Here is a 14,089-nt window from a genome sequence, read left to right on the forward strand (position 1 = left end):
GGCCTCATTGATTCAACATGTGTTCTTTACTAGCTGCTATTCAAGCCCATCCTGCTGTGCTGATGAATTACGAAACCACAGGAGTTATGGTTATCCTAATTTTCCTCTCCTAGAAATTTAATTTCCTGCCAATGACTATGCTGATACACCCACTGTTTTTCCAAAGCTGGGAATAACAGCCAACTGCTCTTAATATATTAATTAATGACCATAATTTTCAACATTCAGGAACTGCATCTTGTTCTTCATTACACTCACACGTGTAATTTTTACTGAAAAAATGTCAGTCCAACAAATTCAGCAAATTAAAACTGCTGTTAGTGCTGATATTCTTGTAGACCTGGAATCTAATTTAATTGAGTGAAGACAGTAAGACAGTGCATCGGATATTCATCAATGTACAACATAATATAAACACACATTTTTTTCCTCAGTTCCACTAAATGAACTCTAAAAAGTGAAATAAGTATATCAAACGATGACTTTAATGGAGAGGATAATATATTTTCAAATTACATTAAATATATTGATATTTCCTTTTCTATCTACAAATTAATTATGTCTTTTTCCCCTAGGGTCAAAAATTAGACACCAAACATTGCTTCTTATCAAATGCATTTAGAAGTGGATGGGAAATAATCTTATATATTTTGTCTTTCGGGTATTTTTTACAAGTCTTAGGTGGTTATGGATACCATCCCTTGCAAACACATACTTCCCATTACTTTAAATAGTACTTTTCTTTCATTTTTGTTTCTTGAAAACTGTTGATGCCATTTCCTTGTGTCTGTGCAAAGCAAAGCACAGCAAAAAAGGCTGTCAAAATGTGGCCAGTTGGCAGTGAGATTAATGCGAATATTTGATTCTTGTAATATTTAGTATGTACACCACTAAGTTTTGTCCAAAACTTAAGGCAGCAAACACAAGGGATTTCTTTTAGAGACCTACATAAGTCCTACAAATGCTAGTGTTTGATATGATCCTCCTGGTAGGATTCTTTAACAGGAGCTGAACATCTACCCTTTTTATAGAAGTTCTTTGGAGCTGTGGGTGGCAAGAGACAGTTTAAAATTAGGCAGTTAATCTTTTATTCTACATCTATTTTTTCTCAGACTTTGAGCTACTCCCCTTAAGAGGAATACTGGAAAAGTAACTTGAAAATATTTTTAAGACATTCGGACAAGAGACAGAATCTCATAACGTTCTTACTCTTTTAATTAGAAGTCTTAACTGTAAGTACACTTCTATGATAAATGTAGGGACTGAACACTGCTGGCATCTTTATGTTTGGATATTGTGGGAGTTTTTAATAAAGACTGACCCAATTGGGCTTTGGCCAAGAATCTGATGATTTAAATATCTCAAAAACACTTTTTTTTTTTTTTTTTTTTTTAATGAAATAGGACTCTGATGCAGTCACTATCTAACAATAATTTTGTATCTCTACATGCTGCTAGTTTGCATAGATTTAAGACAAAGCTGTCGTAAGTATATCTCCTATATATATATATATATATATTTGTTTAAATTCCTATTCTTAAGAGAATAGGTATTCTCATTCTGAAGTCTTTCCCAATGAGAACTTTTAAGTAGTAGAGCGTGCTCTTTAACACAATACATGTTTATTCTTCAGAGATGAAGATTGAAATTTGTTCCTTATTTTATCAGAACACATTTTTCCATTCAATGGGAAATAGAATGTGGCTAAACCATTATGTTCAGCTTGCAAAGTGTACTCATCAATATCTCTACTAGCAACATAATCTGAAAAGTAATTCAGTTACTGGCACATTTAACACTCCCTGTTTTATGCATCACTCTGTCAAGCATGATTGGAATCAAGCAAGTCAAACAGTCAAATTTACTAATTCTAACAACCAATAGCCTCTGGTTATGCAGTTATCAGAACAGTGCCCTTACCAAGCCCACTGCAATGTGGATCAATGCAATTATCATCCACTGACATATGGCAAGGAGCTATGAGTATTTTCACATGAACTAAATTGAATGGGACACAAATCATTGACTTATGTCAAGGAAACCAGAGACAGCACCTGAAATGTAGCAAATTTCAGAAGGGGCTGACAGGCAGCAAGTGAGGAAAACAGAACTGTGTGTTGTTGATACTGTTCTGGACAAAAAATCACTCAACCACAGTGCAGCTTAATATTTGTTCTGTCACCCAGAGCAAGTTAAGTAGCGCAATGCGATCTGCTTCCTGTATGTCTGTTTTGTTTATGTAAGTGTTTTCTTGCTCATTTTCGTATTCTTTCCAGAGGGTAAATGCCCTTATTCTATTTAACAAGTAAGTTTGGTTAAATATAATCAGGAATGATATAACTGCTACTGACAATTTATATGAAAAAATAACAGGAGTTTCAATCGTCAAAATGCTTTCCACAGTCTTGCCAGCCTCAGCAATGTAGATAACAGTTTAAGAAGATTGGCAATGCTATTTTTTTTCTTTTTCAAATATTGACTATCATCTTAAGAAAATGAAGTAACAGTGACTTAAAATTTCCAGTGTTGAAATTAAATTATTTCAGCTCATTAAGCCACATTTGTAGATGACAAGCAAGTGTGGTTCAATGGATTTGATTCAGCCTATTGTTTATATAAAAGTATAGTTGCTTCAGCTAACTTCATGACCTTTTGGTGCCTAACTGGAAACTAATCTCCTTAAACCTCCAATGAAATTCATAGAGAGAGATGGGTTTCTTCAGAGGACAATTCAGAGTGAGAATTTAACTTTGAATTGGACTCTTCCAGAGAACACCCTACTACTGCTTTTGATTCAGTAGTGTGTGACTGGCTTTCTAACTTAATCGCTTTAGTTAGGACATTTTCCTGGTGAGTGGTAGTTGTGCTTCTTATAAATATTATATTTTAATCTGATTTCATTTTCATCATAATTTTTGGAAATATTAATTAAATAGGCTAGGAATGTGCAAAAGTTAAATTCCCTCAAGAAAAAACGGAACAAGGCCAAAGAGAAATATACTTGTATTGTATGTATTTATCACCTTGTCTAAGCAAATCTTTTAAAAAGTTTTGTGAGTTTCCTTGAGTGTTATAGATTTATTCAAGTGCACAGTTTCCAAATTCCATATGCTTTATTTAATTTCTATAAGTCTTCCTTTCAATAGCTAGTTTAATATCACAAGCCATTTTCCCTTTTGAGAGATGTTAGTGTACACATAGAAACAAATTTCAGCTTGTCACAGGATTTAAGTAAACTTAATCCAAGTTTTGAGCATTTGGAATCAGCTTAATGGGAGAGGTAGAGAGAAAAACTAGTAAAAGTCAGTGGTTAATTTCTTAACCCCTGATTGCTTTCTACCAATCCAATTCTGTAGGAAAAATGTAAAAAAACAACAACAAAAAGCAGCTGCCTAAAGATTCACTTCAGAGCTTTTTGAGTTTTCTGCCTTTTGCTTCCTTTGCAGTTGACAAAACCTCCTTACTGTTTCAATTACCCTAGGCCAGGGCACTCTCTTTCCATAGGCCATTTCCTTTTAAATGCCTTTTGGCTTTTATTTAAGTCTCCATCCATCATGGCCTCATTATGAAAAATTTTAAAGAAAGTAGCTCTGATGAAAACTCTGGAGAAACAAGACAGCTTTCAGGCCTGCATATACTGGCTGGAAAAAAGGGCAAATGGAGTAAGAGACTTTTGAGAGCATACAATGACTTTGTATTCAGTAGGAAGCTACAAATACTCAATGGCCATGCTCATCTGGTCTGTTCTTCAACTGTGAGCAAAAAGATGGCTCAAAATCACTTTTGTACTTTCATTTTTGATATTTTTCAGAAGCCATTGTGGCCTCCAGTAATAAAACATCCTCAAAGACTGCAGCCTCTGAGTTAAACTTCTGACTAGCCAGAACAATGTGTTCTCACCGTGCTCCTGTTAAGTATTCTGGGGAGTCAAGTTGGTGTACTGTTTATCTGGCAGTTCTCATCTAGCCTGATGAATTTTTTACAGGGACCATACTGATGTGTCTTCATAGGCCATATAATATAAACTCTGCTCCGAAAGTACTGCTTCCTATTGTATTATATTGGCTCACGATATCAGAGGCAGGTATTGGTGGAGGTTGAACCTATCCAGCAATATTCCATTACATTTTGTTCCCCTGTGACAGATGGCAGCAGAAAGGGCAGTCTAACCAAAATAAATTGGAGGCATTACTTTCAGAACAGTTTATGTAAATGCTCCAGTGAAATGAAGATTTTATTAGCAAAAAATTTGAGAAGTAAATACCTTCAGGACTTAATAATCCATGAATTTCAGTTTCGCCTCTCATTCCTGTACCTGGATTTGTATTTGCCATTTTCAGTTGCATTTTCTTCCTAAATGTGTTTGAAGAAACCTGCAGCACAAAAAGAAAGGACGTGAATTTCAGAGTACTTTTACACTAAGAAAACCCCTAGCTAGAGATTCCATATAAGGACTCCATTATTACACCTTTTCTACTCTCTTCCTCATCTGTAGAATAACAAATAAACACAGAGAAGAGAAACTGACTTTTAAACTGTATGGCGCATGTAAGTAATTTTTTACACTGAGTAAAGGAGGAGAAAGATTTGTGCAAACTCAATATTGTCATGGACACTTTATTGTCCTATAGTTTTGGTATGATCTTTTTGGATGAGTATGGCCACAAAGATGTCTTGATGTCTGATGAAGCTTTGAAGAGAAATACAATTGAAACTATCATATTTGCATTAAAGGACTTCAAGCTTACATTTTTTTTTTCCAGTTTCATGAAAGTGTTTGTCATTATCACATGAACATATTTGCCTGATTAGTAAGATGACTGTAATTTCATGTAATTGAACCTTGGATTCATTGGAAAGATCAATGCACCATAAATCTCACAGTAACAACATAGCAAACAAACAATAATTCTGCCCTGTCTTAAATGGCAAAAAGTTACAATGACTGTTAAAGTGTCTGATTTCAAGGCTATGTAAAGGTACTGTAAGGACAGCAGGAGGAAAAAAATTGGTCCAGAAAGCGTTCAGATAAAACCAAGGCTTATCTTTTCAGTTGCACAGAGAAAAACAATTTAACAATTGTGAAGCTTCTCTCTCCTCAAGGATCTTGCAGCCTGCTCACTCAAGTCCTGCCCTCAGATACTGTTCTGCTCTCCATTTATTCTCTCTAGTACCACTTAAAAACAGGTGAACATGGACCAGGAAGCAACATGAACTGAGAACACAAACCTTTTCTAGAAACTGCAGCTAAAAAAGAGGAGAGGGAAGGGAGTTAGGGAGCTCATGTGCTGAAATGCTCTTGCAGCTTTTTATTCCACTCACACATAGCTGTATCCTACACAGATGGGAACAGAAAACAGATTAATGGACAGATCCTATCCTAGTGATTTTTTTTCTTAGTCTAGCTCACAACTGACAAAACATCCTTTTTTTCTTTTTCTTTCTCTTTTTCTTTCTCTTTTTGTTTTTGTTTTTCTTTTTTTTTCCCCTTAATATTTTCTTCTTTAGTTTTATTTCGTTTTTGCAGAATATTGTCTTGTTACTTAAATTGAACTCATTTTTTTTCTATAAAAATCACTAATTCCAATCTGTTTAATCTCTTTTACTTTATTAATCAAATCAAAATTTTGAAGATTTAAGTTAAAAACTGAAATCAAATATTATTTGCAGACATAAGCAAGAAGCTACAGCAAAACTAAGGAAATGTGCATGTAATGTAAAGTAAGTCCTGCAGCTATGAAGCTATTTCATTCTTGGAGGAACTTGAGTCTGGATAGCCACCAAAGAGGGCAGGTTGTATTGATTTTATGACATTCACTCCACTAAGGGTTGCTTTGTTTTCATCAACAATAGTATCAGTTATCCTAATTTCTGGAAGCAATGCAAATGTTTACTCCAAAAGGTATAAACATATATAATGTTTACTGTCTTGTAAACCACAAAGAGTTAGTAAATACATTTTGTTCCATACTTTGTTATCTGTATAAAGCTACACTGTACAAGGCTGTCATCTAGGTCAAAGAGAGAGGAACAATGTGAGATAATGAAAAGAGTAGTAAATACAAGTTATTACTTAATAGGCTCATGTAATTACCAAGGGTGGGGGTAGAAAAAAATGGTGTTATCAGTGGTAAATAGAATAAGTAAAAGAAAGGTGGTGGGTTTTTATTTTGTTTGTTTGTTTGTTTTTAATTAAAAAAAATGGATCAGGGGTTAAAGATAATATTTTTAATAACTTGTGCAAAAAATAACAGTTATGACAGGATTTGAAATAAAAATTGTTTCTAGTCCTTATGAAACAAAGGTTAGCAGCTATAAATGGGGAGGATGAGAGGAAACGTTTACTAAAGTGCACCATGTGTAATCATCAAGCCTAAATTACTTAAATCCAGGAGTCATAGAAATCTATGTAGTCCCAGACCACAAATAATTGTATCAGGAACTAATAATAAATATTAGTAACAAGAAAACAAGAGTTGCACCAAAAAATTGAGGTTGTAAAATTCCAGTATGGGATGAAGTGAAAATCATAATTTGGGAATAATAATGTATCAAGATTAATGTTTATTCTAGGTAAGAAATGATTGAGTTGGAACTTTAAATAAGACTGGTTACTACAATACTGATTCTTACATTACTTGTCTGTTTTGGTGGAAGATGTCCTCTGAAGCTTTCCTTTCTGTATTTGTTTGATCTGACAGACTTGCAGACGTGGTCAAAACTCTCAAAGAGAGTCAGTATCATAATGTCTATATTTCTCCATCAAATATGGAGAAAATCTCTATTTTGATTAAAAGCTTTCATTATGTTCATTAACAAAGTATATTGCAGAATAACTCCCTCAGAAAAGGCAAATTTAAGTTGCTAGTGGGAAAAATAAGGTACTGGGTTGTTACTGAGGAATTAATTTTTATTGGAGACATATACTCCAATTGGTGGAGTTACGTATAGAATTTTCATTGAAGTTTTCAAATGATACAACATTTGTGAGGTAGAAAATGATGAGAAGGATGAGATACTGATGCAGAGCAAGCTATAATTCGCACTGATGACCTAACTGCTCAGTAGCAGCCATGCAAGTGGAGCATATTCCATGCATGAGCCCATCCTCCCTCAGGGCAAAAGTTAGAACTGTATTATCTCTTCCTCTCTTCCTCCAGTGCATCTGGTCTCAAGAATGACCTGGAGCACTTAATTAAGTGGCCACAATTGAATACTGAAATGCATAGTGATATGCATTTCAAAATGAAGACCACACACTGTGCTTACAAAGTTGGAGCTCCTATGTTGAAATACAGTCAGTTAAAAAGAGTTTTAATGGTTATTATGAGTAGTCACACTATTTAAATTCATTTCAGAGTTGATTCAAGAAATGCACGCCAATAATGAACAAGCTAAAGAAAGAGAGAACCTCACTAATTAAAAGATTCTGCATTTTTTTACCTAGCTGTTCTAAAAGTACCACAGTTCAAAAGGAATATAAAACTGATCAAGTGGGAATAAAGAAAATTCAAGAAACACATCCAGAATTCAGAAAATCAAGCCCTTTGCCATAAAGAGTTGTCTTATGAAAGATGAAGTTGAAAGACTTTCTTTCTCTTCAGAAGTGCTTATATATGGTTGCATTCAGAAATTGTGATGCATGAAAGTTCTTTCTTTTCAAAGACCAGTAACACATTAGAGAAATATATTGCTTAAATGGGATTATGGTTTCATAGTAGTCTGACAGATGATGCAGAAATGCAACTTATCATTCAGAATTTTTGATGTAGTAGAACAGCTTTGTAATATGTGTAGTATCTAATTCAACTTTTTGGAAGAAATCTTCAGCCTGTGTGCACTGAGGGATCACACTATATCTTTGAGGTGGTCTCCTGCACATTTCTGGGGCATTTAGCGATATTCTTTTTACTCTAAATACTCTCATAAAACTTAGCTTGAGATACCTGTAGCATTTATCAGTCAGTCTCATGCTTCAGAGTTAATTAGTCATTGACTAATCAGAAATTAATACTGGTTTAGCCTTCTGCAGGTTTATTGCTTTGCCCTGAATTGCTGGATCTTTCTCCCTTCTGAAGCACTGTATTGGGGTTGGGTTTGTTTTTGGTTGGTTGGTTTTTTGTTTTCCAGGTGAAGATAAGATGATAAACTGTGGATTCTGAAGGGTATTAGAATTACTGTTCAGCTTGGATCAGAGTAGGGCAAGCCTTTCTTCAGCATTCTCTGTGGTAAGATATATGAATTCCGTTCCTTAAACTCTGCAACAAAAGGCTCATTTTGCAGTTTGGGAATTACTCTTCTTCATTATGTGGTAGGGCACACCAGCTGGATCTGAGTATCTGAACAGGTTTCCTGCCACTGGGGAGGTTTTGGTTATCAATTGTCTAGTAGGCTTTTTTTCTGTTCTCACTGTCAGCATGTTTTGGAAGGCTCTTTTTTTAGGACTGAGAATTTTTTTAATAATCAGACTAGATGCTTGTTAGAAGGAATTCAAATGACAAAGAATGACACAGAATGTACAGGTGGTTAACTTCCAAGGTCTAAAGGTCTCTCTGAGAACATTTAGCTAATAACTATGTTCCAGTTAGGTGTGCAGTATACTTAACTCATATGGAAGTGATCTGTAATCAGTGAATGTGCTCTCCAGAGGACAGTTCAGCCCACCTATTTTAGGAAGGAATTAATTATCTTCTAGTAATTGATGATGGAATAAATTGATATTGTAGAATTAGTCTACACTCCTTACTTTCAGTTGACTAAAATTAGATGAACTGCATGCCAGCAACTTGATAAAAAAGCCTAATAATATGTTTTTTCCAACTGAAATTTCATTAACTTAACATTTGATTACAAACAAGAGACATATAGCCTAAATATCTTATTTGGACTATCTGGTTCGCTTTTCAAGAATTGCAGTTACTACAATCATATCATTATATTACCAATTGCCACATAATTTTGACCATACAGACAATCATTACAGTAGCTGTAGATATTAAATATAAAAATAAAAATGGGGTTGGTGGGAAACATCATTACTCATAAATGTTTCCTTTATTATATATATTTTTCCTACAGATTGTATTTTTCTCTTGGAAAGAATAATGCTTAAGATCAAAACACTAATGACAAATGTAGAAAGCAATTGTACAATGTCTATATTCAGTCAAAAAATTTATAATAGAGTTTAAGACTGCAATCACAATACAATTACATGTGCAATTTTTTTTTTCCTAAGGTGCATGATTTTAAGTGATAAAATATGCTTTAATTCAAATCTTTTTGTTTTATTTTCTTTATAAACTTCAATTGCTGTAAAGAATACTAAAAGAAATGGCATATATGATTTGTAGTCTACTTTTTGGGCAGAATTATTTTGTCCCAGTAATTGAAGCATAAACCCTTCAGCATTCACTGCTATCAGTTGGAAGACCTGACCCTCAAATTTGGTTAGTGAAGGCATGTATGTTTACCTATTTGGGGCTTTATCATAAGATATTTATGTTGGGGAAGCAAACCACCAGTAATATGGAAGTCCCGTGCCTGGACTGTGATTCTTTCAGTACTGGCTGGCTGAGAAATCAGAGTAGAGTCCAAGTAATTTTGTTGTTCTGTTACAGATTTCATTTGGAATTATTTGGCATAAAATTCCAAGTAGAGTTACAGGAACAATTATGGAAGTTTAATGTTCAGGTACTGCTCTCAGTGTGGTCAGTCACTTATAGAAATAAACCACATTTCTGAAGGAAAAGATATCTAATATCCAAGCAATAAAGTTTGTCTTTTCCTGCAAAAAGCTGTGTGGTTTTGGGGGTGGAAGGAGGAAAGTTTAACCACTTCCTATTTTTAACACAATTCCTACTTAACTTATGCAATTAGATTTCTCATTTTAAAATGGATAATTTTGTCATATTTATATTTTAAAGTACTAAAATAATATTTCAATAAGCTGATCTTAAGGATCTACATGAAAATCACTGTTGCTAAAGGAATTAATGTAGCTTTCACTTCCTTATAGTGATTTACCATCTGCGAGCTGCCTGAATGTGATGTAAGATATCTCCTGCCAGAGAAGTTAACAATCATCACATTATCAGACAAATTTCTGTCTGTTCCAAAACACGATGGTATTGCTGCAGCTGCCTAATATTGTTTCATTAGCCTCTCTTCTGAATTTTTGTACTAAGCATTTACTGCCAAATTGTTACTTGGATACAACAAACAAGGGGTAAACTGTGATTGTACAATATCACTCTGTCTGTTAACTGCTTGTTTTCAGGAATCATAGAGGTATAGGTTGAGTATTCACTTGAGCTTTCCCATCTTTTCAGCTCTCTCCCATCATCACAGTTAAAATAGCTGTACTCCAACTCTAGGCTTGAACTTCCTGTTAAAAAAAAAAACATGTAAAAGTAACTGCTAGGAAGGAAGAACTAACTTAGTGGATGTCAGAGGTCCCTTGACAGTGCTAAACTTTAATGGAGAATGAGCTGCCTGTATTTTTCCATGCTGAGAGGGCTACCTATTTTGTCTGCTCAGACTGACAGGTCTGAAAATGAATGTTTTTTCCTCCGTCATGATGGATACCTTTTCTAGACATATTGTAGCATAATGGACAAATAACTTCTCTTAAAGACTTGTCATATAATTTGAAGGGGAAAAAAAATTGTGCCCCAGAGACAGACATTTCTATCTATATCCTCTGGGAATAATGAGACCTTAGAACAGAGTCTAAGGCTAAGAGTTGGTTCAAAATACCATGATGTGATGTGCCCTTATCTTCTTTTACAGATAAGACTGGCAAACTTTCTTGCACAGAAAATCAAAGAGCAGGCTGTAAAATCACAGGAAATACTAATAAAAAAAACCCTACAAATGAAATTTCTCCTTTCCTTTGAAAAATATGTCTTCCACAAATTTTTTTTCCTCTGCTTTCTCCTTGATGACCAAAACTTACATAAGCTGTAGTGACCATAGCTGAATCCCACTCGAATACTGAAAATCTAAACCTTCAAATTTAGTTTCCAGTATTTGTGTCATCAGTAAGCCATCTTGAAAAGACAAGCATTTGCTGAATAGGAATAAGAACAGAGTATTGGAGATCTCTGAATCCCTTACATGACCAAGCATAACAAAGGGATACTGAGGACAAAGAGTGCTTTGCATAGTGCTTTGTTGATCTACCCCCTTCTCTCAAGCCCTTATAAGGTTCTTGGGCTTGTCTTGTAAGCAGCTGATACAGATGTTCTGATCCTTAAAGTGTTTGTGCAGACAAGTTGGTGCAAGGTCCTTTTCTTCCCCTGCCTCCTGTGGCCCTTCTGAGTTCCATAGTGGGATGTTCACTCATATTTCAGTGACCCTACAGCTACAGGGCCACTCACTCATGCCTCACAAAGTATTATCTGTGTACTCTCTGGCCCTGACATACAAGCTGGAAGACAATTCCAGCTCAAGTGAAAATGATGGGCTACATACCTGTGAGAATTTTCCAGGTTTAGGAGGAGTCTGCCACAGGCCACTGGGTGAGATCCGAGCAGCAGGGACAAAGAAGACATATCCTATAAGACAAGGAGCTGAAGGGCCACACAGAGGAGCTTTGGATGTTGTTTGAACTGTTCCTGAAGAAAATTCTGGCACAAAGAGGAAATGTGAGCAGTTGGGATAGGGTAGACCTGCAGATTTGGAATAATTAGTAATGTCATGATTATATTTGGGAAATGTGTTCACCTTAGGCCAGAGAACATCATTATAACTCTGTAAAATAGCAGTACTCTTAATTTCGTTCAGCTATAACTGATTAGTCTCCTATTATTGTCACAAGAGGTTGGCTGGTTGCTATAGAAGTTTCTGTGTTGGTATCAAATCTGTTTTTCCCTTCAGGTCATAATGTCAATCAGTGCCAAAGAGAAAGAGGTGACTGACTGGCTGATCAATGAATATGCATGGATCCTAACAGTAAAGGAGCTCCTGGTGGGCTCTGAGGTACTGTTCTTCTCATCTCTTACAAAAGAGTTGTTCCTGCATGCTGAAAGTCCCACTGAGGAAGGATGGGACAGTTACCATTGGGTGTGTTTAAAATGCTGAAGTCCTAAACACTTTGATGCTTTTCAAAGAGAATAGACAAACTTAGTAAATTGTTTAAAGAATGCTAAAAACAGACTCAGAAAAGATGTCGAAGAGAAATTAAAAGGAATATATATATATATATATAAATATTGGTATTTGTCAAATACTATTCCATACATCAAATATTAATCCTAACAAAGGATGTAGCTTGTTTAAAATCTGCATATGAATACACAGAGAATATTATACTATAAAGCGAGTAATTATTATTTGGATATATGATACTTGTGCATGACAATCCATCACTATCCTTATTTGCTTTACAAATTGCTATGTGGAACTGATTAACGGTTTTTTGTTCATTAACAAGGGAGTCCTAGTTATTTCTAACATTCTCAAGGTTTCAGATCTCCTTATGAATAGATCCTTATATTTTGAGATTGCTGTTTGATGTTTCACTCACTGGCAGTAACAGTCACCCTCTTTGGGTTATGGATAGAGAGGTGTCTGCAGCTAAGTGAAAGGTCAGCAGTTCTATACAGACTGGCACAAAGTTCTGAATCATTATTCATGTGGCAAGTACATTGCAGTATCCTCAATAAAAGTCAGCTAAAATCACAGAAAGACTTAAAATGTGAAAAGAACATACATCAAGACTTTTTGTTGTTTGTTTTTGTTGGTGGTGGTGGTTAATCTTTTTATATGACATTTCATTTAGAAAGCTGCTTAAAATTAAATACTAGGTTTTAGGATAAAAAATACGCAGCTAAAAACAAAGTTTCATTTGATTCAAAATAATATCTGATGTTTGTTCTAACCAAAATGGAAAAAGGATTGACCCAGAATTGATTTTAAAAAATGTAGAGTCTCAGCAAGATAAAAACTAATAACATTTTTTTCACAGATCTAGTGAAGTACTTCTTAATATTATGTATTAAGATACAAGCTGTATGCAAGATTGTATTACAAAATCTCCATTGCTATTTATGAGATAAAATACTGTTTACAGACCCAAACCATTTAACGTGTCATTTCAGTGCAGGATATATGATTGTTATTTATTGAAAAAAATGTCTCTGATGAACAGATGTTAATAAAATACATTATTCCATTTTGTTTTAAGTATAGATCAGCCTTACAGGGTGAGCTAATAATTTGTATAAGACATGAGTGATCATATCACAGAACGCTATATTCTGTGTTTGATTTGACTCACAAGTTTTTACAGCTTTTCACGGGAAAAAGAAAAGGAAAAAAGTTGAATATTATAGTGCATGCTTCTCTCACTCACTATTTGGTCAACTTGTCTCTTCAGGTTAATGAAATTATTGCCTAACATGAAAAATTAATTGTGAATGGATTATACACAACATATTCAAGCCATGGTTACCTATGATGTGTAAATCCCTAAATGTGTAAATCTTCTTAGGGTATATTTTCTACTGGGTTAGCTGAGATGCAGGAAAGATAAGGCCAGAATTTTCAAGTTTTGCTGCCTGGTTTCAGAAACTAAGACTGGGGGTGGGTACATGGAGCACTGCAAGTACATGGTAATAGTGGAACTCAGGTACTTCATTTAAAAGCTATTTGAAGGCTTATAAAACTTAGTACTAAGTGTCTTCCGAAAGGGTACACTGAGAATTAAAGCTCCTAAATTTCAGCTTTTATTGTTGCTTCTTAAATTACAGTGGAATTGCAGTCCCCAAATTAAATCGTTGACCACAGCCCTCATTAAAAGTCAATATTTATGTAAATTACTGTATTTGAGGATCTGAGAAACTGAAGCATTTCTCTATACACAGAAAAGGAAATGACTATTTCTATGGCATAAACATCAATATTTTAACAGCACCACTGAGGCAAAGTACCTCAATTATAACTTTAATGTCTTATTGTTTGTAAATCCATGAAAACAAATATGATTTTCTTCTTTTTTTCCCTTATAAAGCTGAAAAAGAGATTCTTATAAAAGTAAACGAGTTTTGAGCTTAAATAAATATTTACACAATAAATTCTTCTGAGC

General features: G+C 34.6%; 1 long non-coding RNA gene across 2 annotated transcripts in view; it reads left to right on the forward strand.

Moving 5' to 3' along the window:
* The first annotated feature begins 8,193 nt into the window (after positions 1-8,193).
* LOC101748814 overlaps positions 8,194-14,089 on the forward strand; it is a 64,652-nt gene continuing 58,756 nt past the window's right edge. For both annotated transcript variants that reach the window (XR_005859982.2, XR_005859981.2), the window contains exons 1-2: positions 8,194-8,228; positions 11,881-11,982. This is a non-coding gene — a long non-coding RNA (uncharacterized LOC101748814). The remainder of the gene's footprint in view (positions 8,229-11,880; positions 11,983-14,089) is intronic.

Source organism: Gallus gallus, chromosome 4, assembly GCF_016699485.2.
Source record: "Gallus gallus isolate bGalGal1 chromosome 4, bGalGal1.mat.broiler.GRCg7b, whole genome shotgun sequence".
Lineage (NCBI taxonomy): Eukaryota > Metazoa > Chordata > Aves > Galliformes > Phasianidae > Gallus > Gallus gallus.